This window comes from Castor canadensis, chromosome 8 (assembly GCF_047511655.1).
Source record: "Castor canadensis chromosome 8, mCasCan1.hap1v2, whole genome shotgun sequence".
Taxonomy (NCBI): Eukaryota; Metazoa; Chordata; class Mammalia; order Rodentia; family Castoridae; genus Castor; species Castor canadensis.
The window spans coordinates 38,674,005-38,701,606 of NC_133393.1; the positions used below are offsets into that span (position 1 = coordinate 38,674,005).

Genomic DNA, 27,602 nt, shown 5'->3' on the forward strand with positions numbered 1-27,602 from the left:
TCTGAATCCTTAACGTCTTTCTATTGTAAACTGAAAATTGATTTTCTCTCAATATTTTGAAAAATCCAAACAAATCACTCTGATCATCTCATTCTGTATCTTGTTCTTTTTCTCACCACTGGGGACAGTGCCGTGCCACCTAGCCATGATTTCGCCTTCTATAGTTATCCATAATCAACAATATTAAATGGAAAAATTCCAGAAATAAACAATTCATAGGTTTTCAATAACTTTTACTACAGTGTATTGTTATAATTATTCTATTTTATTATTTGTTATTGTTAATCTCCTATTGTGCCTAATTCATAAATTAAACTTTATCATAGGTATATGTGTATAAAAATATTGATGGAGGGAGTGAATCTAATTAAGATATATTTTAAGCATATATGTGAATGTTACAATGTATCTCTCCATACAACTGTTATATAGTAATTAAAAAGTTTGAGGAATCCATAAAAAAGAAAAGAATATATATATAATATGTATATATTTGTATTATAAATATGTATGGTTTCAGGCATTCACTATATGAATGCTTGGGAGGCCTTGGACTGTATTCCCTGTGGATAAGAGGGTATTACTGTGGTTTAAAGGGGAAATTTACATTTTTAGAAGGGCATTTAGTCTATAAGAATGTATATTAGAGTGTGTGCAAACTATCCTGTAAATTCTTTAATTGTTAAATCAGCCATATTACCAAGACTGAGACTGAAGACTAAGGTTACATCTGATGGTGAGAGGCTACTTTTCTGTCTTGTTGACAGTTGAGTATAAATTGTAGACTACTTGGGATGTCCAAGACAGAAGAACTGTGGAGATAAGTGGAAGGTTGATGAAGATGGTCCATTTCTTGTGTGAATGATGTCCCATCAGCACTTTCTGTGATGGAAAGTCAGACATCAGGCATGCACATCCTAGGCAGGAGACAAGATTATCGTGGGGGAGGAGTGATTAAGAGCCAAGGCTCTGGAGTCAGATGGTCTGAGTTTGATCTCCACCCTCCACCATATTTTTGTACTGCTGTTCAAATGATTTAACTTGCTTATGATTCAGTTTCTCCAACTGTGAAAAAGCATATGTAAAAGTTGAAGAGTGCCTTGTCCATCAGATTAATCCAGCACTTACTGATTTTTAAGAACAGGTTTAGTTTTTGTAGTGGGAAGGGTCCACACATCTTAGCTGGTTGTCCTGGCTCCAGGTCAAAGCTGCTAGCCTGATGGATGGGAATGGTAGGCAGGGGATCTATTTCCAGGCCCACTCACACAGATGCTAGCAGGCCTCAGTTACACACCATATGATCCATCACAGGACAACTTTGCAGTCTGGCTTTCAGCTTCCCTCAGGGTGAGCAGTCTAGAAGAGAATGCAAGAAACAACCATAATGGAAGCCACAGTCTTCTTACTCCCCTGTCTTGGAAATGACACCCCCTTACTTGTGCTACACGCTGTTTTCTAGAAGGGCGTCACTGATTCCAGTCCACACTTAGGGAAGATGGCCTCTCAAGGGCATGAATGCCAAGAGGTGGGATCACTGGGGACTCTCTTGGAGGCTGCCTGAGACAATAACTTGTGCTGTAAATTATATCATTTGGCCACCTGTGTCTGTGAATTTCAAATGTATATATCCACCTGTCTCCCTGACAGATGCTTTTCCCTCAGTCTTTTCCATCTTGTTGACTAGCAGGTTCTCTCTCAAAGATCAGGTCAAAAATTTGGAGGGATCTTTGACTCTTCTTCCTCTTAGACAATGTGTCAACTTGACCTTCCAAATACATGTAGAATCTTACCAGTTCTCATCACCTTGACTCCCAGTGTCACCACCTTTGCCCATCAACTGGGTCTCTCACCTGGATTTTGGGATTAGCCTATCTGGCTCTATGTTTTCACTCTTCCCCTCATAGTCTCTTGTGTCAATAGACTGAGTGATCCTTAAAATATAAGGCAGGTCCTACCATTCCATTCACTATTGTCTAGATTCTTTCTGTTTCAAAGCAAAAATCAACATCATTACAATAGTCTATGGGGCCTTTTATGCTTATAAAATTATTTCTCTGTGTCCTATTGTGTAATATATATGTATCATACTACCATATATGTATTCTGTGAAAACACATAGTCGTGTTTGTTTATTGATTTAGATACTAATTTCTATATGATGCAGGATAGGTATCTCTTTCCAAATGAAGAGCCAGATTTCCCAGCAGCATTTATTGAATAGACTGCCCTTTCCCCATTGAGGATATTCTCCCATGAACCTATTAATTAATTCGTATGTAATCTATGTGTAATTGTTAAATTTTAGAATAAAGATGTATGTAATTGGGAAAGGGTGTAGGAGGGTAAATATGGTGCAAATACTGTATACACATGTGTGTAAATGCAAAAGTGAGACCTGTTGAAACTATTCCAGGAATAGGGGGAAGGAGGATAAAGCAGAATGATGGAGGGGATGAATTCAAGTGTGATACATTGTAAGATCTTTTGTAAATGCCACAGTGTACCCCCAGAACAACAATAAAAAGGAGTCCAAAAGAGGGAAAGAAAGATGTATCCAATAGACAAAATAGGTCATATAAGATACAATTGTGTTTGGGGAGATTTGGTTTGATTTGGAATATTCAAATACATGTAAAAACAACTTAAATTTGAATTGGAAATTAATTGTAGAGAATATTTAAGTCTGTTTACTTGATAATTTAGGAAGTAATTCTGCTTAGGAGACTATGTGTCTTAAGTTGCAAAAACTGACTAGCTACAAAACAAATGTTGTGCCAAGGCTACTGTTCTTGACTTCTGTTGTCAAACCATACTTCACCAGAATATTATCACCAAAATGTCTGTCAAATCTGAAAACACTGTCAGGGGACCCAGTTGAAACCCTTGTTCATATGGCCACCATTCATTTATTTATACATGTAGATGCTCCAAGTCCCCAGCTTTCTTCTTTTTCCAGACTTCTGGCCCTGTATTTATGATAACTTCAGCTGGCAAACAAGATTGAGTAGGCAGTGAGATTAAACTCAAGCCAGTTTATTTTGTGGTTTATTAGCAGCATTGGTGAAAAGTTTGCCAAAGAAAGGAAGCATATTTAAATTGTTTTTTTCTTAGAGCTAGGGGGTGTAGCTTAGTGGCAGAGTACTTGCCTAGCATGCTTGAGGTCATGGGTTCGATCTCCAGCACTATCAAAACAATTCTTTTCCTTGGATAGTGCAGTGCTTGGGATCAAAGCCAGCTCCTTGAGCTTGTGCTCTACCACTGAGCTATACCTGCAACCCTGGCATATGGAAATTCTTGTTTAAAAGGAGGTGTGGAGACTTTTCATTGGTTTTCTTTTGATAAAAATCATCTCATTCTTCTTGCAGTGTGTGTAATTTAGGGTCAGATATAAATCACATAATGAATCACTTCTAACTCCACATCTACAGAGATAAGAATGGAATTTATTGTCACTGGGATGAGTCCTTATTTTCTTTTCTTCTCTGGATAAGCCCAGCTTTTCCAGACACTTGACTTTGGCAGCCCGTGGAGCCATTCTGCCCTTTCCGAGATAGATTTTGCTCCAAGACAGGTGACAAGAATGTAATGTAGAAATGAATTTCTTTCTTGAAAAAGAGTACTATAAAAAAGTGTTAGGCTTTGGTGAGTTTTTTTTATTTATAACCACATTTTATTACATTCAATGATTTTATGTCATTTAAGAGTAAATGAGAGGGTTGAAGGTGTGACTCAAGTGGTAGAGAGCTTTTCTAGAGGGCTTGAGGTCCTGAGTTCAATCTAAGTACCAAAAAAAGAGTTAATGAGAGTCAGACATGGTGGTGCACACCTGCAATCCCATCATTTGGCAAGTTGAAGCATGAGGATCATGAGTTTGAAGCCAATCTGGCACACAAAGCAAGATCATATCTCAAAAAAAAAAAAAAACGCATGAACACGAGTGCTTCAGCTCAGAGTCTAGTCTAGTCAAAGTACCTATTAAATTGCTTGTGCCTTTAAAAGGTACCAGCAGATTCATTTACAGAAGTTGAATTGTATGGCAAAGACCCTTTCCAATTCTAAAATACCAAGACAGAAAGTTGATTATAAGTAAGAGAAATACAGCAAGCTATTTTTAGTTAAAAAGATAAAGAAAGATTGATACCAGCCAATAACTGGTAGTGAGCCTGCTAAAATCCTCCTCCTCTCCAAATCCTGTTTTTACCAAGCCGGTAAGCTAAAGACAGTTTGTCATACTTTGAACTTCCTGGCTTATGTTGATTCGTATCAATATGTTACTGTTACACATTTGAGTGGGAGCTGAGTTTCATTTCATGAAAACTGCTCAGAAAACTAATAAAATCCTTACAACCCTACTTTCCGTGAGTATTGATAACATCGAGAAAATAAAAAAGACTTTGCCATTTGCAGGCAGTTGCTCTTTCAACCAGACTGAACATTTAATGGCAGTGAGCTCTGCTCACTTGTTTAAACATTAACCAAGAGACAGAGGCTTTCTCCTCAGACATTTTAAGTGTCTGAGTGAATTTAACCCCTGATACACACAACTCCCCAACATCCTTTCAGAAAAAGCTGACCATTGAGATGGGTGTGGTGGAGCACACCTGTAATCCTAGCTGCACAAAGGGAGAGGTAAAAGAATCACAGTAAAGTTTGGCAAAAAGTGTGAGATCCTATCTGAAAAAAATAGCTAAAGTATAAAAGAGCTGTAAGGCATGGCTCAAGTGGTAAAGTGTTTTCCTAGCAAGTATAAAACCCTGAGTTCAAACCTCAATACCACCAACAAAAAAATAATAATAACGCTGATTATTCCATACATAGCTTCAAAACACTTTCAAAGACTTAGTTATCTGCACAGCAGCCTAGTGAAGCATGTAAGGACTGCCTTACTCCTACAAGTGGATCACTTGTTGAGAACCCCAGGATGTTCAGAGATTTTTATAGCGATTAGAGTTACAAAGATGATGGGGCCACCGTACTCAGCAATGGGTAACAGTCTTCCAGTGGGCTTTCAAAATAGATGGGTGAGAGCTCATAAAAGGCTAAAAAAGGATGCAGATGTCTTTGAAAGACTGTTTCCAGGCTTTCAAATAGCCATTGTCAAAAAACAAACAGTGGGGTGGATTTATTTGACCAAGCATCAGAAGAAACTGGAACCTCAGCCTGTTACAAGTGAGCCTTGAAAGATGCCAAGAAGTGAGTGGCCTTGTTGAATGTGTAGGCTTTGTCAGCTGCGCCGAGTGGGGGTAAAGAAGCATGCATATCTTAACCATTCATTTCATGCTCAATGTGTAAAGTAACTACTGCCCTCCATCTTGGGAGGAGAAGGTATTTATCAAATTGGGCAGGAGGAGGAAGGAGAAAACCATCAATTGCCTATTTCTAGTACAAAATGGGAATTTTCTCTCTCATATGCACTCTGTTTGTTCAACCCTAATTGCCCTTTCTTTAAAAATTAATATTTGTTCCATAAGTCCGAGTTTTGGAGGGACAGATGAATTTTTGCTTGAGACAAAACTTTCTTCACTTTCTGCCCATGACAGCTCAGGTTAATCATTTAGACATTACAAATCCTTTGTTTCCTTCATTCAGTTGGTAAACTTGAAATTTTGCAAGCACATTGCCATTGGTGTAGATCCTGGTTTTCAACTTACACGATCTACCGCGGCATGGGCTTTGTTTTCTTTCTCTCTCTGCACCCGCACCTCCAGTATTTTAGGACACCATGTGTAGATAAGGTGCACGATAGCTCCATTCTGGTAATCGGCACACAAGCTCAAGGTTGTGAGATAGACATTTGAGAAAGGGCAGGGATTTCCCCTGAATATCCACTAACTGCTTGAAGTGGCATTTTCATTCTGACTTGGTGTTTTGTTGTGTTTGACTGCAGCAGACTGGAGCATAATGAAAGAGTCTGTTTTGAAGCCTCAAAAGTCATACTGCTTCAGACCATGAGCAAGACGGTGTGGACTTCAGCCTGCACAGATGATCTTGAGTCACCAGTGACATTGGTAAGTCATCCAAAAGACTTGATGATTATTAGCTTTAAATTTCACCTAGCAGTGTTGATTTGGTATTTCAGGACATCTTATTCAATAAGATGCATAGATATTTCTTATAACCCAAGCGATAGGACGTTTGAGAAATGTTCTAGTGCCAGAGTACCAAGAAAGCAACCAAATTAATCTGGTGTGTTCATTTCTGACATTTGAAGTGTAGCAGAATCTAAAGAGAAGGCATTTGTAGTTAGAGAAAAAAAGGCTGAGTGTGGTGGCTCATGGTTCACACCTATAATCCTAACTACTTAGGAAGTGGAGATGGAGGATTGTGGTTCAAGACCAACCCTAGTCAAAAAGTTCCAGAGATCCTATCTCAACCAATAAGAGCTGGGTGTGATGGCATGCACCTGTCATCCCAGCTATGGGGAGGCATAAATAGGAGGATGGTGGTCCAGACTGGCTTGGGCATAAAGTGAGACCCTATTCAAAAAATAACTAAAGCAATTAGGGCTAGAGGTGTTGCCCAAGTGGTGGACTGCCTGCCTAGTAAACTCAAGACCCTGAGTTCCAACTCTAGTACCACCAAAACAACCCCCCCAAAACAACAACAAAAAAACCCTACCACCAAATCAACCAACCACAGAAACAACAAATAAGCTATATTTTCCATATATTTCACTTTAGGTGAAAGTATAAGGATTAATCAGTCACATAGAGGAAGTAAATCCATCTGATGATAGTTTGTATACTGAGTCAATATTAGGGTGGGCAAGGTGAGTCATTACCAGGTCCTGTTCAACAAATATTGATAGAATAATTTTTAATGGGGTACTCTGTGGTAATATGATACATTGTATACAGTGGTAATTAACTTTTCCATCTCCTTAAACATTTATTATTTCTTGGTGTTGGAGATCTAACTCCTCTCTTTGAATCCTTGTAAAATATATAGTAAATTGTAAACTGTGGATGCCCTACTGTGCTATGAAACTCTACAACTTATTGTTGCCATCTGTTTATTAAGGAATTTTTAATTAAATTTGTTTCCCTTAATGACAGTCTTGGTCTAGGGGTTGCAATTCAAACACTCCAAACTATAAATTCCAAATGCTACACTAAAATAATATGGACTCCCAAGGATGTTTTGTCATCCTTATCCATGGTATTTCCTGGAAACTAAGTCCTTAAACAGAAGCCCAGTTCATCCCTATCCAACTGGTGACCTTGGAGCACTTACTTCTTAGAATGAACTCACCTGTCACAATCTGTGTATGTGTCTGAGTGATCTCCAAGGTCTCTTGCAGATTGAAAATTCAGTGCCTCTAGTGAAATTAGTTAAATAATTATACCCTTGAGTTCTTGCCCAATGGAATTTACTGTGTGGATGACAAGCCATCTTTAGCAGAGGGGCTCACTGTACCAACCAGCATGGAGGAAAGGGGCAAGCCCCTAAGGGTCCCTTATCTTCATTGGCACCCATGTAGAGAGACATTCAGTGAAGCTGGACCTTCAGAATTTGTGGTCAATAATTTATTCCCTTGTAACATTGAGAAAATGCAGCACAGTATTGTATGAACAGTATATTTTATTAAATACATTAGGTTTCTTTTGAATTATTGTCCTTTCTTTTCTGTAGAGGACCTAACTTTTTCCTTCTCTGTGTTGACTGTCCCTGTGTAACTGAGGATCTGCCATCCCTTTTCCCCCATGGAACCCCAAACTTTGTTTTCCATTGAACAGAATTTATTATTTTTCTTTCTAACCAAACATCTCCTTTCTGAAGCAGAGCTGCAAACAACACTTGAATTGATGCTCAGATGTCACTCTTGTTAGCAGCTGGCTGTCTGCCTCAGAGTGGTGCATTATTTGGGTTTCATAACAGCATTTTTTTCTCTCTTACAAATGTTAAATAATGAAGCGCAGGAAACCACATGAATGCGGCAGAGTGAAAATGCAAATGCAGAGTTATCTGGAAATGCCAGTCTTATGGTTCTCCTGGTGAGAGGGTCTTTCCTGTGAGCAACACATGAAACCTCTTTAGCTGCTTGAGGGTATTCTTCTAGCACAGGTCTTTATCTGCATTTATGCTGTTTGCTAAGGGGACCTTGTCACAATGAGTCAGGAGATTTGTTGAAGATGATTGCTTGGGGCTGCCTATGTCCAAGTCCTGCTTACCACCAAGCCAGGCTATCATTCACAAAGCAACCCAAGTCCTCGCTCATTCTTAATGAATGTCTATGACATTTAGAAACCATAGTATACATCAAATACTGCTCTGTGTCACCTTGTGGGTGTTTGCCATCACCCCATCTTTGTTGCAAACTGCTTTAGGGCAGGAGCGGGTCAAGGACCAGTGTTTCTCCAGGGTGGTCTACTATCAGGATCACCTGTGTCTGAGTCACCTAGATGTGGTTATTAAAGTTGCAGATTCAGTGAGACCAGGCTTGATGAATCAGAATTCCTGGGAGTGGAGAGCGCAGGTAACTCTTTTGCACACTGAGGTTTGAGACCAACTTTCTGAGACCAGTTCTGCCTCTTCCTTTTTGCCTCTTCACCCACAGCAAAGGGTGCAGGACTAAGTACATGGGAGGTGTCCAGGAACTATTTGCGTGTTGATCTAAGGCAGCATCAAACCAGGATGGTTGCGTTTACTCTTCGAATGCCTGGCCTTCTCAGGATGTGAAGTCAGCATAGCCTTTGAACTTTTAGAAACCTGGTTTTGTCCAAACACATAAAAGTGTCCCACCTCCTAGGTCAAAGGCTGTTTGGGAAACCTTTGTATGTCTCTTTCTTCTCAACCACTGATTTGGTCCCTTGTAATGACAGTAGTGTGTAACTAGTTCTGGGAGAGGGGACATCAGGTATGAGGAGCAGACTAGTGCCACAGGATGGGAGAAAGATCTAAGGAGGGGAACAGTGCTGTAGTGAACTAGAAGATTCAGCCATGGCTCCCAGGGCCACCCTTGCTGCCCTTGGCAATTTACTGGGTGGAATTTCTTTCAGTTGTTAGGACTCGCGTGTGGTGAGTTGTGGTGGTGGAAAAGCAGTCCTGGTGCTGAGAGGGATAAAGTTGAGCCACAATGGATGCACATCAAAGAACCTACTGTGGTAGTGGCAGATGCAGGATTTGAATCTGATGTTAATAGACTGCAGTAGTGACACCTGATCCCGCCTTCCCCTCTTCTTGCTCCAGCAAAGACTGCCTGTCCTTGGATGATCCAGATTTGCAAGGCGGGCTTGGCTGCTTCTGGAGTAGCTCCTGGATGTCCTTGCCCCTTGCTGGTGGATCCAGCTGATGGGTGGATCTGACAGTTCCAGTTGGAAACCAAACAGAAGAACAAACAGTAGCCTAGCCAGCCTGTAAAGGAACAAATGGGGTCATCAGGATATGTGTCACCTGTTAAGATAACCACTGTAGATATAGGATCTAAGAAAGCAAACAATTTCATGAGCACACGTGTGAGGATTTCTCTACCACACACGCACACCAATCAGTATTAACTGTTCTGCACTGGGGAGTCCGCTAGCTCAAGTCAATCTGGCATGATCTATCTGGAGGTAGTGTCAGATCCCACAGGTTGATGGCTTAGTCCCGTAGCACTAACCTCTCCACTTCCCATGCCAGTCACAAGTCCTGGGTTGTCTGCCTCATGTTTCTCACTGACCAGGTATAAACTGGTGTTCCTAGAACCTCATCCCTGGGGTTACATGAATTGGCTAGTGGCTTACCGACACCAAGAAAGCACTTTGCTGCTGTACTGCTGCTGTATTGTTGTATGTAATAATGATGTATTATAAAGGATATTACAAAGGATACAGGTGACCAGCAGGATGAAGAGCTGCATCGGTGAGGCACAGGAGGGGGATGCAGAGCCTCCATGTCTCGTGAACATGCCACTTTCAGGGACAGCCGTGTGTTCAGCTATCCAGACGCTCTCCATACTCTGTTCTTTTGGTTTGGTTTTTTGGTACCAGGGGTTGAACTCAAGGCCTTGCACTTTCTAGGCAGGGGCTCTAACACTTGAACCACACCCCTGATCTTTTTGCTTCAGATAGTTATTGAATGAGGTCTTGCATTTTTGCCTGGCCTAGTCTGGACCAAGATCCTCCTATTTATACTTCTGGTGTAGCTGGAATGACAGGTGTGCACCACCACACTCAGTGTATTTGTTAAGTTGGGCTCTTAGTTTTTGCCCAGGCTGACCTTGAACCTCAGTCCTCCCAAGAGCTGCCTACTAAGTAGCTAACATCACAGGAATGAGCCACATGCCCTGCCTTTTGGGGTTTTATAGAGTCTTCATTATGTAGGCACGATTGATTAAATCATTGGCCATGGTTAAGTGACTCTACCTTCAGTCTCCCCCTCTCTGGATGTTGGAAGGGGGTAAGCTAAAAGCCCTAACCTTCAAATCCTTCCTTGGTAATTCCAAGGACCATCTTCTATTCTGAAGCTATGGGGACAGATAGCCATCACTCAACTCATTCATATACAAAAAAACACCTATAACTTTGAAGGTTCCAAGGATTTTAGGAGTTGTGTGCCAGGAAAGGGGAACGAAGACTAAATATTTACTTCACAATTTCACAGCTACCAAATTTTCTTATACCAGGTGTGGTGGCAGACACCTATAATCCAGCAATTGGAAGGTGGAGGCAAGAAGATATCTCTGTCTTCAAGGCCAGTGTGGGCTACAGAACAAGATCTTGTCTCAAAAAAACAACAAAAAGTTTTTTTGCAACTTTTGTGTTCTTTGACTATTACTTAGTCACAGTTTTAGTTGGAGAAGTTGTGCTGATCCTGAATGCAGTTTGTGTGAAAGGATAGTTTCAAAAACACAGAGCTGGAAAAGATTCTTCATTACATTTTAATTTTTGTTCCTGGGGATTGAACCCAGGGTTTTACTCTACTACTGAGCTATACCCCCAGGCCTTCCATTCAATTTTGACTTCAGGCATTTAGAAAGCAGCAAGGTAAAACAGAATGGATTCTCATATCTTCAACTCAGTGAAGGGGAAAGAAAAAAATCCTGTATTCTCAAAGCAATGCTGAGGGCAAATGAGGCTTTTTATCACGTGCTTCTTGGAGTCTTCACTAGACTTTCCTCTGCCTCACTTCTTTTACACAGGTGGGTGGGAGCGAGGGCTGTTTTGTAATTCAGGAGAGAAGTGCACCCTTTGTCAGCTACAAAAGAGAAATGTACAGTTGTTGGCATAAGTGTTTTTGAGCCGTTGTTAAAGGCTGTCAGGTGGAGGAATAACTGAGGCAAAATTAAAGATATTTTAAAGTGCAGGTACTTAGTCAAGTACCAGATGTTGGCATTTCTGATTGGGAGGTCTTTTGCAGTATATGGAGTATTTTCTTACTAGAAGCCATATTTCCTTAAAAGTAGGAAAAGAGAAAAATTGGTCCTAAAAGACCATTTGTCCTGTTAGAAACTATGTCATTTGCACTGTTTACCATGAGGTATCCTTGAAGTTTATAGGATTTCCGAACTGCCCCCTAAATCCTGCTTTGAGAAGGTGGATATGAATAGGAAAAAAGTGAGTCCACTCACTCCCTTTGTAAAAACCATCATAGAAAGCTCTCAAGGTGCCCTGGCTTGCAGGAGGTTGGTTCCTTATGTACCTAAGCCAGTGTTCTATAAAGCAGCACCCCACATGCCTTCGGTTAAATGTGTTAGAACTCGCTCTTCTAGCCAATACTATCACAGGCTAATAACTGCAGGAGTCCTTCAGAGAAGCTGTGCAGTTTGGTCTAGCTGTTAGTAAAACCACAAAAGTTCAGGAAATGTAGTGGATTTTCTTACAGCAGGCATCATCGAAACAGGTGTTGATTTACTTGGTAGGTCCCCTTCCTTAGTGACGAACTGAGATCTTTGAAGGGAGGCGTGTGCTGGGCATCAGAAGGAATTATATTAAACTGCTTTGCACACTGTTGGAATGAGAAGGGAAAGGCTTTCCTGAGCTCATTACTGCACATGCTGTCCCTGCATGCGGCTTCAACACGCAGGTGAGGATGGACTCTGTGCTCTTGACTAGTATTTCGGTCTCCTCAGAGACCACACTCACTTGCTTCTAATTCCTCCCTGATGGCGCCAATTGGAAATCATATAGATACCTTCAACTGAGTCTTAACCTAAATTTCAGGCTGTCCTGTCTCCCTTTATGGGTTCTTTGTTTAGAGAATCATGCCATTCATTGATACTGGACACACTTCCTACTCCACCTTATCCCTTGATCGTGCTGTAGTTTTGGCTCTTGAATATTTTGCAGTCTACCCACTGTTCTCTAGTCTCTTCCCCTGTGTTGTTTCACTTCCTGGCCTGCTGCAGTGGTTAGGCTTCCAGAAGAGTGTTCATGCTTTAAGATTTTTTTCTTCCTGTGCTTCATTCATTCTACTATTTTGAGAATTATCTTCTTTTAAAAAAGGGTCTGATTTAACTTCTACTTAAAACTTTTGGTAGCATGTAGAGATTTTGGAAAACATTTGTAATTTGATGGTAAGCATAAAACTCGTACTTCAAAATGGTGTGTATACACTGATTGCAGAGCAATGACAAAAATGTATGCCTGTCAATAAAAATTAGAAGTAAATAAAACAAAAATGAAGGCATTTTTAGTATTAAGGTGGTTTGAACTTAAAAAAATAATACTCTTTCAGTGTTTTTTCCTAGTGATTAATGAATATTGGGAAGCAAAAGGAAAATTTAAAAAGATTTCATTAGTTTTCCTTTTCCTACAAGAGAAAATGTGGATTTCCTTCTATAGGAATCCATTATCAATTTACCATTTCAATCTCATCTCTGGACTCCTGTCCCTCTCATCTCTCCACACACTTCTTTCCTTTCTAAACATATTTCGTATGTCACACTTACTCTTCTTGTGTAATTCTATTTCAATAGCTGGTGAGCTCCTTACTTACTCTTTCAGGGCTTATTGAATGTCCCCTCTTCCTGTGTTATATTATTGTAGTACAATTCTTTGTTAATGTAGCTAATCTCTGTGGATGGTTTATGAGAACAGAGACTGGTTTATTTTAAACCTGTAGTCCAAGTGTAAAGCCCATCCCTGCATATAGCATAGTTTAATGAGTATTTACAGAAAATAAGAAGAAATATACAAATAATCCTTCAAAGTAAGGTATTAAAACGTTTCAGATATTCTTAGTACAAATTATTGTTTCATCAAAATTATAAAAGGTAGATGTTTCTGGATAAACAATTTTGAGGGAAATAGATTTAGCAACATACCATTTAAAGTAAACTACCCAAGTAAACTTTTGGCATTAGAAAAATTTAACAGTAGATAAAATTACTTCAGCTTTTCTGTAGACCATCTTTGTGATATTTCTAAAAATTGCTTTTTAGCTATTTTATGGCATACGTAATTATATCGGCCAAATCAGAAATCCAAATTAATGACACATGTCGTGCTGGCACCATTATGTGAATGTGTGGTATTTTTTTTCTTAAGGGAATTTAAAAAGTCAAGGCTGGATAACATTAAAGGATTGATGTAACATTTTCAGTTCCAAAAGGCTATTCTGCTCTAGGAATATGCTTGTTACTATTTTTTTTTTCATTTCTAAGAATTCTATTTGGCTAAAATACCAAAAGAGAAAAAAATCTTGGCTTAAATAAATGAAAAGTCATCTCCAAAATTAATTTTGATTCTCCACAAGTTCCTTTTCAAAAGGGAGAGTCGGATGTTTTTTTAATGTCTTGTCCAGAATGCTGCTGCAAAAACATCATTTACCCTTGTGAACAAGGAATTCAGAATGGGTTATGTGAAAGCATATTACACATCTTTTTAAATTTATATTTTATATTGGGGGAAGGTTGTGTAATACTATATGTATATAAATATTTTGTTATATATATTAATATATATATAAAAGTTTTCTCCTATTGATGTTTTAGTTTGCATTAAAGCTGAAATGAGAATTTCACTTTGAGATCTGTTATCTGTTTTTGCATGACATCCTTAACCCAACCTTCAGTTTTCTTGCCTATAAAACCATGACAGAAGTTGAACTATCATTGAATTAATTAAGAAATTAGTCAGCATTTATTGATTGATGGCTGACTTGGAAGTGTTAAATACTGCATCATTGTTGGCATTTTTACGTAGGTTGATCCTTGTCTGTTCTGCACAGTGAAGAAGCATAACTGCGTTTCTTACTTTTCTGTCCTGAGCTTTGTGTTCAGTTAAAACCCCGGTTCTGCAGCTGTTTAGGCCATCAGGAATGAGCAAGGCTGAGTGGAAGGAGCGCAGGCTCCCCATCTACCTTCATTTGTTCTCTGGAGTAACTGTCAGAGGGATCCAGCTTCTGCACTTAAGTTGCTGATCGATTAGGAGCAGAAATGACTCTCGCATTGCTTCCTTGTGAAAGCCAGTGCTCAGAAGCATCCTAATACCTAGTGACAGTGACTAAGGGTGGCACAAGCTACTGCAGTTTTTGTTACAGCTTCCTGTGCTTATCTTGAACTTCCTCCAGCAGACTGTCTCTGCAGGTCCATGCAGTGATGTCACCACATACCTAAGGATATCAGAGGCAGACAATGTCATAGGCAGACGTATCTATGGATGGGAACTGAGCATGTAGCTTAGTGTAGAGCATGCACGAGGCTCTGAATTTCAGCCCCAGCACACACACACACACACACACACACACACACACACACACACAGTGTAAGCAATAGTAGATTCAATTAGGAAGAGTCTGAAAGAGAAGTGAATGTTTCTTGAAATTTTAAGAATCTATTTTCAGAACAGAGTACTTTGATGGATCCCAGAATTTTGTTTAATTTTATTTTATTTTCCAGCTTTATTGAGGAATAAAATTGTATATATTTAAAGTATTCAGTGTGATACTTTTATATACATAGATCTTGTGAAGTGTTTACCATAATCAAACTAGTTAACACATTCATCATCTCACATAGTTAGTAGTTAGCTTGTCTGCTTTCTGTATTTCTTCTTTGTCTTTTTTAATTTTTGTGGCAGGACTGGGGTCTGAACTCAGGGTCTTATACTTGCTAGGCAGGCATGCTACCACTTGAGCCATACCTCCAGCCCTTTTTGCTATAGGTTATTTTTCAGATAGAGTCCTGCTTTTTGCTGAGCTGGCATTGGACCTCAGTCTTGCCAGGAAAATCCCCGTCTTTTCCTTTTGGTGGTGAGAACATTTAAGAGCCATCTCTTAGTAAATTTCAAGTATGCATTATAGTATTATTAACTATAGTTGCCTTGCTATATACTCAATCCACAGACCTCAAAATTTTAAAGTCCAGCCTTGAGAAAACTGATTACAGCCCCCCATAGAATTTTTCAAGCGTGCATGGTAAATGGCTACAAGGCTGCTGGGCGCAGTGTAATGTGTTTAAGAGCACAGGGTCTTGAGGCATTTCCTGAGTTTGAATACAAATTGACCAGACTGTCTGCCTAATGTTGAGCAAGTTACTTAACCCTTTGGGTCTCAGTTTATCCACTCTGGAAACAGGAAAAATAGTGCAGCATCTATCAGTATTGTCAAGACTACGTGATTTAATGTATGTAAGACTTTCCAAAAATGTCAGCTGTTATTATCATATTATTTTCACTGTGTTCAGTTAGTTACATAGTTTATTCTGAATGCCTTCCTTAAAATTCAGTTTATGAATTCTTACTCAGTTAGGGACAGAGAAACATGCAGGTGGGCTCTATTAGGGAAGATGTGCTGTGGGCATATGAGGGCATGAGATCTTTGGTGTGGTTGAGGGATGGGGAAGGCTTATGGGAAGCACTGAGGAGACCCTAAAGAATGACTGGAAATCCACCTGGTGAGACTTTCCAATTAGGAGGGCATGTGCCCAAATGCATGAAGAAGAGAGAGGCAGAGCCTGTTTGGAGAAAGCTGTGGGCCAGTTTGGGGCCTGAGTAAGATGTGTGAGGTAGAACAATGGAGAATTGGGGGAACAGATTCTGTGGTTGGTACTTTATATAAATTAGTTCTGATCCCAACTTTCTACGATAATAGCCATCTCCATTTCACAGAGGAGAATGATTGGAACTTATTTTTTTAGGTGGTGGAAAGTCTTTGAAGGTTTTAAATGGGAGAGGGTCATGATCCAATTTACCAGTGAATTATTTATCTGCTCTGTTAGTCTCTGGGCTCTCTGGAGTGAGACACACATCCTATAACACCTTGAGTTCTCCAAAGAAAGTACCTCTGGCCTATGAGCATGGTGGATACTCATAAATACTTGTAAAGTCCATTTCAAAGCATCCTCAACAAACTTTGGAAATACTCTTTGCACATTTTCCCTTTAAAGGGGAAATAAATGAATTAATATAAGTGACTCTTTTTTGCTTATACATGCATTATCTCCCTTTATTTTCACAAGACATCTTACAGATAGAAAGCATAAGTTTTACACTTCAATTATATGTTATTATGATGGACTGAAGAATGTGACCTAGCTTTCTAGTGGCTAATGCTAGTATTTAAATCCTGAGCCCCTGGCTCTGTTCTGCCATCATCCCCGACCCCCAATAGACCACTGCTATTTCCTAATCTCCACAGGATTGCTTCTTCCACTGCCAGAAATCTACTTTCTAAGCAAGTACTCTCTAGCTTTCAAAGAAATGAAAGTTCTTCAAGGACCTAATCTACTTTGCAGAGGTTGATAGGAGAGAAATTATTTTCAACTGTCCTCAGGACCAACATTCTTCTAAATGATGCTGCTGGCAGGTGGCCATTGGTTGGAACCCATCAAATTAGCCACTTATATGCTCCCAGTGTCCTGTGGTGAGTGAACCTGCAAAGTGAACTTGCCCTTCACAGTAAATAGAATTTAGGAGTGAGTACCTATCAGAAACCCTAGATATTTAAGGCAAGCACTTTGCTTCTTCTGTCTGATTGAATCCAAATTTATTATAGCACTAAAAGACACATAGCAACAAGCAGAGCACTGCTTGCTTCCAAAGGCTGCCTGGAATTTTCAATGGCATTTCATGAAAGTGGAAGTTCAACTCCAGCTATCAAAGGACACGGCCAGTGAAGTCACAAGCATATATTTATGTAAACTCAACCTAAAGCTGTATTTATTAACTAGACAAATTTTAGAGTAGTTATCTGCTTTGTGCCATTGATCTAGTCTAAGATTCTCTAAGATATCAGATCCTCTTAGTGCATCTAAATCCAGAGTTGTGAATTTGGCACCCAGGCTGTTGCTGATTTTCAGAGTTTTAGCTCACCTGCAGCGGTGCCCACTTTGCAAGAATGGACACAGTGACCTCCACTTTCCTGGTGTGCAGGCTCATTAGCCTCATCCCTGGCTTTGCCTGGTATGGCCTTCACCCTCTTAGGGGAGTCAGTTGCCAACAGCACTCTGTCTTGGGGACCCAGATGTTAGACAGATACCTCATTTTGAAAATGTCCTTAATTTGAGTATATATTACATTCAATAATGTATATAATATATATTAATTGGGGTACGTGTATATATACTGTCATCTCTTGGAATCTAAGAGGCATTGGTTCCAAAGCCCCTCCAAGAATACCATAATATAAGAATGCTCAGCCCCATATATAAAATGGTGTAATATTTGCATACAGCCTGTGCACATCCTTCTGTATGTGTTGAATCATCTTTAGATTACTTATAATGCCTAGGACAATGCTGTGTACATAGTTGTTATCCTGCATTGTTTAGGGAATTCTGACAAGAAAACAATCTGTACATCTCTAGTACATGGGGCAAATTTTCCCCAGATATGTTCTATTTGCTATTGGTTGAATCTGAAGATGCCAAACCCGTGACTATGGAGGGCCAACTGTTTATGTGTACACAACACACACACACACACACACACACACATGCACAGGTGTATGCCCTAGTATTTACCATTTAAACTATTTTAAGTGTACAATTCAGTCACGTTATGTACATTCCCAGAGTTTGCAACCATCACCCTCTATTCATTTCTAGAACTTACCATCATCCCAAACAGAAACTCTGCATTGAACATTAAGTCCCTACTCTCTCCTCCTCCAGCCCCGCTGGCCTCAACTCTACTTTCAGTCTCTATGAATTTGGCTATTTTAGATACCACTGGAATCATGCAGTATTTGTCCTTTTGTGGCTGACTCTTAATTTACTTTTTGAAACAGCGTCTCACTCTATAGTCCAGGCCGACCCGGAACTCAAGATCCTCCTGCTTATACCTCTCAAGTGCTGGGATTACAGTCGTGTACCAATATGACCAGTTTTTAACTTAATTTTTAATACAGTATTTCAAATATACTTTTCTTGTATGAAGCATTTGTTATCAATACTCTATTGTATTAATAATTATCAGTAAGTTATTGTTCTCATTCTAATTTAAGAGACTGGACTCTATTAGAATTTAGGTAAAGAGAAAACAGAGGCATTTTTCTTGTTAATAACTGAAGAAAATAACAGTTGTCAAACCAAAGATCAAACTCCTGCTGCATAGTTTCATGTTTCTTCATATTCCTCTTTGGTGTTGATTTCACCTCACTTTGATTGTCACCTCTATGTGGCCTGAATTCCCTGCAGAATTCTGAAGGCAGGCTTGCATTTCCATCATGCCTGCTAGGAAGAGTTGGGAACTCTTTAGATACTATCTTTTGAACTATGTACATTTATTCTTTATTCTTTTTTAAATTAATAATTCTGTCTACCTTCCTCTGTCCAACAACAGGCAGTAACATGTGACACTAGGTTGGAAAATTGGTGAATCATAGCCCTGTACTTGTGATATTACTCAAAGCAGAAGTATTCCTCTCTGCATAGAAGCAGATGCATTGTAATTTCACTGCAGCCATAAATCTGTAGTAGAGGTGAACAGAATTCTTTTTCTACTTACATCTTTAATGAGCCACAATTAAAAGTAGTGAGTTGGCATGTCAGAGTGAATGTGTTATTTTCAGATTTCTATGATCACAGTTGCTGCTGGTGGTTTAAGCTTCATCTGCCTGGCACTCAGGAGCTCCAAAAGCCCTAAGAGAAAAAAACCCAGAAGGGTCCAATCTACTTCCTGAAAGTTAATGGGGCAGTAATGACTTTCTGCAGTACTAAGGTACAGACTAGTTTCAAATCCCAGAAGCCCTTGATTCTCAAACCTTCTTTAACATACATCATTTTTCTTCTGGTAAAAGGATAGTCCGGATTGATTTGAAGTTGGAGTGCTCAGAGGTTGTCTTTCTTCTCTTTTCTAATAAGATGTACTGGGGTGCTCCCCCCTGGATTGCACTGGGGTGTGGACACAGAGCATTGAGTGTTGCAAAGAATCTTTCCTGTATTCTGACAGATTTTAGGGGGTCCACATCCTTATTGTGACCTGCCTTTCATTACAGTGTGGTGCTAATCTGAGGACTCTCTTAGGAATTTGCAGGTGGGTCTCCACAAATATACCGGCTGTATAAGACATGACAGTGGGTGCAGGTTCTCCTGACGAGGTAATAAAGCCACATTCTGGAATTCATTAACAGCTCATCTGAAACAGAATGTATAAACATTTCTGTTTGGCCACTTGAACTCAACAAGACTATACTGAAGTATGATGATGTAGACTGGTGAAGAGAACAGAAGAGCTCTCACCATTGCCAGGGGTCCCCACGCTGAGATGTGTGCAGATCCCAGATGTATGGCATGTTTTGAAGCTAGTGGTGCTCGGCTTTAAAGCCTCTTATTTACACAGGCCCTTACTAAGGCCCTCTGCCTAATTTTATGTGATAAGTTTATAAGCCTTTTTTTTTTTTTGTAGTACTGGGGATTGAACCCAGGACCTCCTACATGCTAGGCAAGCTCTCTATCACTTGAGCCATGTCCCCAATCCTCTTGTTTTTATTTTGTTTTTGAGATAGGGGCTCCCTAACTTTGCCAGGGCTGGCCTCAAGCTAGAGATCCTCCTGGTTAGCTAAGACTACAGCATGTGCCATGACATCTAGCTTTGCAAACCCTTTTTTTTAAAAAAACAAAAAACAAAAAAACCCTTCCCTCCATAATCCTCTGTACCCGTTGCCTATCTTTATAAGTTCCAGGCTCCATAGACTGAATCCCCTCCTGATGATGAATATGTATAAGCTGTGCCTATGCATATGTTAATTAAATATATTCTTCTCTCTTTCATACTAGTATGTGAAACTTCAAAAATCTGCCAGAGTGCAAAGCAGGAAAATGAAAAGGAGTCTACCTCCACCAGTTGTTCACAAGGAAATGTATGTCTTGGATGTTTAGCAAATAATAATATGCTAACTTACAATGATTTTTTCCAAGCTGATGACTCACAGTTATGATTCACATATTCCTAGGAATTCCCCCCCTGCATCTGACTCCATTTGCCTGGAGTAGTGTACAGTATATCAGACTTGCTGGGGAGTTTAGTCAAACTGAGCTATGAAGTTTCTTGTCTTGTCCAACACCAACTCCAGAAAATTTAATGGCTATTAGTGGCTATTTTGTGCGACATTTTTTTTCCTAGCTCAATATGGTTATTTTAAGGTAATTTTCCCTGCTAAGAATCTTCTTGTTACAGGCGACTGATTTGAGGAACAGCTGTTGATTTCTAGTGTGCCGAATTGCTTTCTTCCTTTTTCAAAGAGTTCCTTTATTGTTCCTAGTCTGTTGTTTGGCGTAAAAGCTAATTTAGTTGAGGTTATTTTTTTTTTTAAATGCACCTGGTATTCAAGCCATGACATTTTCTGTGGAAACAGTACCAAGGAAGAAAAGACCCCAGGAAAATACAACCAATTTTTTTTTAAAGAAGCAAGTATTTGTCTAAATAAAACACCTTTCAATTAATCTATGATACCATTCATTAGCCATTTAAATTTCATGTCAGCCAATAATCTTAGGGAGGCATGTGTTATGACTCTGAGGAGGGTGACAGTTTGTGTGGGCAGCAGTCCCTACGATTCATGTTGAGCAGGATGACTTCAAAGTGGAGAGTGGCCACATGTTTTGTGCTACCAGGAAGGCCTGTTCTGAAAGTGGCCTGCTTGAGAGCAGAACTCATGCTAATGAGTTAGCAGCCTTGTGCAGGGCAGGGAAGGGAGCAAAGCAAGCAGGCACGATGACACAGAATTGGAAACTGAATTGCTTTGGGAGGAAGATGCTGGTCCACAATCTAGATTTCAGTTCCTGCTGTGCCACTAATTTTATGACCTTGGGAAAGTTACTAATGACTCTGGAATCTCAGTTTCCTCCCTTGTAAGAAGAAGAGCCATAGCCTAGATAATCCTTGGAGGCTCCCTGCCAGTGGTGGCATTCTGTGTGTCTAAGGAGGAAAGGGACATTAGACCAACATGGGAGCTGAGAAGAGGAAGGGTGGAAATTCAGCCGCAGCATAGATGGTGGTCGAGAACATGAGCTGGAAAGGCCCCAGGGTATATTCAGGTGTCTGACTCTCTCTATGGCCAATGGACTTTCATGGGAAAGGTTGAGGTTGATCTATGGGTTTACTCGCTTGTACCTTGAGAACACCATGTGGCCCCTGCAATAGACTAGGTTCCTGGTTGTCTCTCAGCACAAGAGACTTGGCTTCATGTTTGTGCTTAGTGCTTTGCTGGCTTTCCTGTCCCCAGGCCCATGTGTGCTCACCCTTCTCTGTGCTCATGTCACTGGATGTTTCTGGAGGCCTGTGGGCACAGTAGATTATCTTTCTCACTCTGCACCCCTGTTGAAATGATTTGTCTGCAGATTTAGACATACTCATTTGTCTTGTCCCTGTCCTGCCTAAAGAATCAGATATATTATATTTGTTTTTGCTTGAGCCTACACATCTGAGTTGGCTTTTGCAATCAGCTGCTAGGTTTACTTTGAACTCTCAGAGCCCTTGCCAGGTTGCTCTCACTGAACTGTCAAATCCTCAGTTTCTGGGCAGTGTGGAAGAATAGACCCATCTCTCAAGGACTTAATAATCAAATGGTAGAGACTAATGCAAATGTAAGCACAAAATGATAGTATTAACATAATGATAATGAAAGCAGTAGATATTTTCTGAGAGCTTTCTGTGTACCCAAGTGCTGTGCTGAGCACTGAGCACTTTATATGCACTAAATGCATCTCTCTCTCTCTCTCTCACACACACACACAGACACACACACACACACACACACACACACACACTAAACATTTCATTCTCACAACCCACTAGAAGTTAGAGACTGTTACTACCCCCCTTGTACAGATGAGAAAACTGAGGCCAGCAAGAAATCATTCCCTCAAGTTTGCATAGGAAGCACGTTCAGGATTAACTTTTACACTTTACAATTAGTGTTGATTAAGTGCTAAGTCTGTTGATTGTGTGGATGCCAGAACTCCATGGGGTAAGTTAGTTAGGGGAAAAGTAGTTTAAACTGTTTTGTAAGAAAGTCATAATTGTGTGAAGAGGGAGAAAGGGCATTTGGAGCAGAAGCTAATTGCATGTGAGGATTAAACTTAAAGAAACCCAACAGCTAATAGGTTTGTTCAGATGGAATGGGGGAACCTTTCCCCATCTGATGGCAGCCAGGTGATCAGGAGAAAATGAGTGACAAATTATCTGTAAGCTTCAGCACAGCCATTGCTGTAATTAATAGCAGGTCAACACTGCAGAAAATCTCACCAGCATGTAAAGACATAGTGCTAAGAGAAATGTGTTAGTCTGCAAAGCAAATAAGGTGCAAGCACAGATGTCCGGCCCTTAGGTGATTTCTTCTTGGGTTGCTTTTACCAAGTGACATGAGTTTCACACCCTGGCTTTGAACAGTCACCATCTTTGCTTCAGTTCCTATTAATTAGCTCTGAATCTTGGGTCTGTAGTCACTTGAAGCTGTTTAGGACGTTTTGCTTCAACCCCTGTCAGCTTGGGAGAGTTGCCTTTTCCTTCGTGTCTGTCTTGCCCTGGCACCACATTACACACTCTTGCAAGGCAGGTGCTTCGGGGAGGAGAGGTAGCAGTGTCTGTGGGCAAACACACATGTACCACAGCCACCCCCTCCCAGGCTGCAGATGGTCGGTGTCGGTAAGCAGTTGAAACTTGAGCAAGAACTAGAAATCAAGTGGGGAGACCTGGATTTCTGGGTGCTGGGTGAAAAATACTAAAATAAAGAACCATATGGGGATTATGATGTGATTGTTTCAAGGGCTTTTCTTTCCAAACTGGAAAAGAAAACAAAAAACCCAGAAATTTCTCCAGGCTTGTTAATGACTGGTTTGCCTAATTAATTAACAAATAATTTTGTTTGTAATCCTCGTTCTTTGAAAAAGTTTACAACAGTGTCTTAAATCTATAAATCAATCAAACCACAGATCTTACCAAGTAAACAAGTTTATGTGTCTCTTTTTAAATACTTTTTTAAATAACAAATGATTGCTCACTGACAAGTAATTCTAGAATTAAATGGCAAATGTCTTTATCATGTATTTTTCACTTTTAAAAAGTGCTTTTCCTTTAAACTTTACATTGTTGAGCAATTTCTCATTTTCTAGAAGTTTCTGTAGAGGTTGGTTGTGTGATGACTTGGTTTTGGTTGTTTGCCTTCTTGTTGCCTTTGGAGCACACTGTACAGTCAGCTCTGGTGAGGGCCTCCTCTGTGCAACCTTTATACCTCTCCCTTCCCAGTGGATCCCCATAATCTGGTCCCACTGCCCTTGGTTACACGGATCCCTGGAAGCTTAAATGGTCTAGTTTATTGGCAAGAATCTAACCTGTATAAATTCAAATCAAAACATTGGAGAGCAAAGATTTAGTCTTTTCCTTTTGCCTACCAATCTCATGGAAATAATAGTGTTACCGAGAGCAGATGCCTCCTGTCTTAACTTATCAAGCTCTTGTACATATTGCCACCTGTAGTTCTCCTACCAGCTCTGTGTAGTGCTATCCACCAATGAACATCTGTGCAATGTCACCCCTAGGGCAACCAGATTGACTCACTGCCTTCCCCACTTCTTCAGAAAGGCTGCCTCCAGTACATGGGACCCAGTGCCAGGGACTGGGGGTTTTGTGGGGCAGAACAGTGGATGGGGAATAGGAGTAGTGTACATAATCCACTCCTCATTGACCAAAAACAGTGGGAAGGAAGGCATCCCATCAGGATCATTCATTACCACCCCTTATTTAAACTTCCTCACAGTCCTATGAGAACATCATTGCTTTTGTTTTACAGGTGATATAAGACAGCTGTGAATATGATTCATAGACACCATGAAGTGGAATATGGTGCTAACCAGTGTGCAGTGACATGAAATTTATGCTCATTCTGAAGCTAGCATGGGTTATTTCTGAGCTATCCTTCTCTTCCTTTTTCCTTCGATGCTTGATTTTTAGTTATTTCTTGGTAAACTGAAAAATTTCTCAAAGGATCTGTGGGAGATTTAAAGTGGGGAACCTGAAACAGAATGATAACCCATTAACCACTCTAGGACTGAGCATTGGCAAGGTGAGAATTAGGCAATCACCATGGGATTTCAGAACATTGATGTTAATTGATGAGAATTAAAGGGAAGATCCTACAGAAACGTGGGTCATGAAACGAAGACCTGAGTGAGGAGTGGTGAAGGGGTTTCTAGTTAACTTTAGAGATGGATGGAACATCCAGTGAGACTTGCAAGTAGAGTGGGGACTGATGGGCACTAGGGTGATTTAGCTTTGATGGATTATAGGATTTAGGCTTGTGATATCTGTGTGATTTCAGGGCTTCATAGCATATCATGAGCTGACTACAGTGTGTCTTGGGGTAAATAAAGGCATCACTGAATGGAAGCACCCATATTTGTGAGCAGGGGTGACTCAAGGTATCCATCTTTCTAGACCCATTTCTACCTGTAAGATCACTGTATGCCCTCAGAAGCATTATACACAGCATATCACAGAACTTGGGCCACTATATTACTTATGCTGAAGGGGGAAGGAAAATGGGCTTAGAGTCAGAGAGACATGAATTCAAGTCCAGCCTTTATTACCAGTTGTGAGACCCTGTTCTATCACCAATAAAATGTTGGTGGTAATCCTGCTTCAAAGGACACTGCACTGAAACCAGCAGCACCATGCCTGGCACAAATACCAGATTAGCTATTATAATTATCAGCTAAGAGCATAGTTCCTTTTTATTAGGATTATAAAAGCTATGATCTACCCATGAAAGAGACCCTCATAATCCAACAAGAGAAATCGTTGAAATTTCTGCTGCAGCAAAAATGCAAATTATTACTGGGTACATTTCTGGCAGACATATGAGCCATTTACATAATGAAACCTCTCTAAGATTATTTCTATTAATAGCAACCCTTGTAAGTATCAATCTGACCATTTTGTATTTAGAATCATCCTTTCTATGAACAGATTCCTTTTATTGCCCTGTCTTCTTAATATCTTCTGACAAGTATCATTATCTCTTCGTATTTAAGTGTTTATGATTTTATGAGATCTTAACATGTTCACTTACTACATCACAACTTCAGTTTTCAATAATACTTCACTTTAACACTGGAGTTTTTGGAGGAAAGGCTGGTGCTTATTTTCTCAGGTGCAGATTCACAGGTGAGCAGACAGTTCTCTGATCAGCATAGACTTGGCAGAGCCGGACTCTGTAACCTGGCGTGCTTTGCTCTCATTATTTGCACAAGGGGATGCTTCTTCATGCTTTTCCACAGCTAATTCCCTGTTGGCCAACCCACCATGTACTTCAACATGTCTGTACATATATTTAGACCACACAGTCATTCCTTCACTTAGGCCCTTGAATTTCTTTATGGGGATATGAGATGCAGTGTTAAGTAATAAGGCTGGTTCTGTAATAGATGTCACAACTTCAGCATAACAATGATATGGCTTGTATTCTTCTCTGAACTCCCCTTGAGTTCAGGTACAGTTTTTAATTCCTTACCTCCAACATCTAGCAAGAATCACTAACTACAGAGATACCCAAAAGCTTGTTGAATGAATTAATGAGTATGAGAGAACACCTGAGGAAATGCCCATGGGTGGAAGGAGATTTCCCTGGGAGGAGAGTTCTAAGACTCATTCTAGACTTCCAGGACAGAAAGAACATTGCAGATACTTTCTCAGGAAGCCTTCTCATCTTAACTGGTAAAAGCTAATAAACTCTCAGGATATCTTTAAAAATTGCCGTTTCCATGAGGAGGTCACACAGATTCTAAGCAGGCAACATGGACAAATTTTAAAAAGAATAGCAAGCAAGATAAGACATTAAAATTTAAAAACCTAGGTTTTTATTTTAAAGAAAATCTTACTGTATTTCTGCTTTGAAAAATCATTTTATTAGTCATTCAGTACTTTTTGAAAAAAAATTACCAGTAAGGAGTCCATTATGGGCACAAAGATGGGTTTTAGGGCAGGTAGCAGATGAGCCTCAAGTTATGGAAAATAAATAAGCAAGCACAAACAAGCCAAAAAGCAAAGTCAAGATTTCCACAGTATACCTGGGGCTTGGGTCATGTTTTCTTCAAAGTTCTGTCACGATAACAAATGCCTGAGATAATCAACTTATAAAAAGAAATGATTGATTTGGGCTCACAGTCTTGAAGGTTTCAGTTGATCAATTGGCCCTGTTGTTTTTGGGCCCGTGGTGAGGCAGCACATTATGGTGGGACCATGTGGCAGAGCAGAACTGCTCATCTTATGGCTGGGAAGTGAAAAATAGAAAGAGGAAGGGACTGGAGTCTCACAGTCCCTTTTAGGGGCACAACCCAAGTGATCAGAGGTCCGCCCACCTAGGCCCTACTTCTTAAAGGTTTTAGAACCCCGCCCAGTGTGCTATTCTGGGGACCAACCAACACATTGGCTTTTGGGGGACATTCTAGATCTAAACTATACCAACTCATACTGCATGGTTGGTCAGGCTTGCTTCTACCTGTGTACATAGGCAATTTCTAAACAAACGATTATTGAATTCAGCCCATTATGTATCCTAGTAGAGGTTGTACGAAGGATTGTTCCTTTATCTTTACTTTTGCTGCTGTTGAAGATTTTGTAATCGCTAGTGCTAATAATACTGCTGGAGAAAAAAATAATTAAGATGGCTGTTGTTCTATTGTGGTAATTTCTATTTGTACGTCTCATTAATATCTTTGCTTAGAATTAGCAGCCCTTTCTGGTTGGAAGACACTAAACTCATGGCATTTGTGGAACTATTCTTCATCTTACTCTCATTCATTCTTCACCTTGCTGCCCACAAGTTGACCTCCCTTAGTGCTGTGATGGTCCAGCAGAACTAAAATGGAGTGGATATGCTTTGTGTGGTAGGACACCTACCCGTAGAGGATCCTGTCCTTGGTATGTGCTGGGGATGTTCTTGAAATGGTTCAGGAAGCAAATAGAAACTCTTGGGGGCCTGCCATAATGGCTCAGTGTAGTCAAGGAAAAGAAGACCATCCCACTGCCATGTTGTCATCTTCAAGGCAGCCTCGCAGAATTATGAGGTTCGAGGTCATCAAGAACTCTTATGATCAAAACTTCTATATTTAAAAAAAGAAACAGATGAAGAGAAGTAAACATGGCTTGACCAAGAGGTCAGGCTGGAACCCAAAGTGGACATACCTGCTCTGCCTTCCTATTCTATCAACCTTTCTGTTATTCCACATTGTTCTTCTAAAG

General features: G+C 40.1%; 1 protein-coding gene across 20 annotated transcripts in view; it reads left to right on the top strand.

The window, feature by feature from the left end:
* Positions 1 to 27,602, top strand: part of Atxn1 (ataxin 1) — a 383,376-nt gene that overhangs the window by 89,206 nt on the left and 266,568 nt on the right. For 18 of the 20 annotated variants that reach the window (XM_074082859.1, XM_074082860.1, XM_074082854.1 and 15 more), the window contains one exon: positions 5,888 to 6,008. The gene's annotated coding sequence lies outside the window, so the exon portion shown is untranslated. The remainder of the gene's footprint in view (positions 1 to 5,887; positions 6,009 to 27,602) is intronic. The other 2 variants (XM_074082851.1, XM_074082865.1) reach the window with 1 other exon arrangement.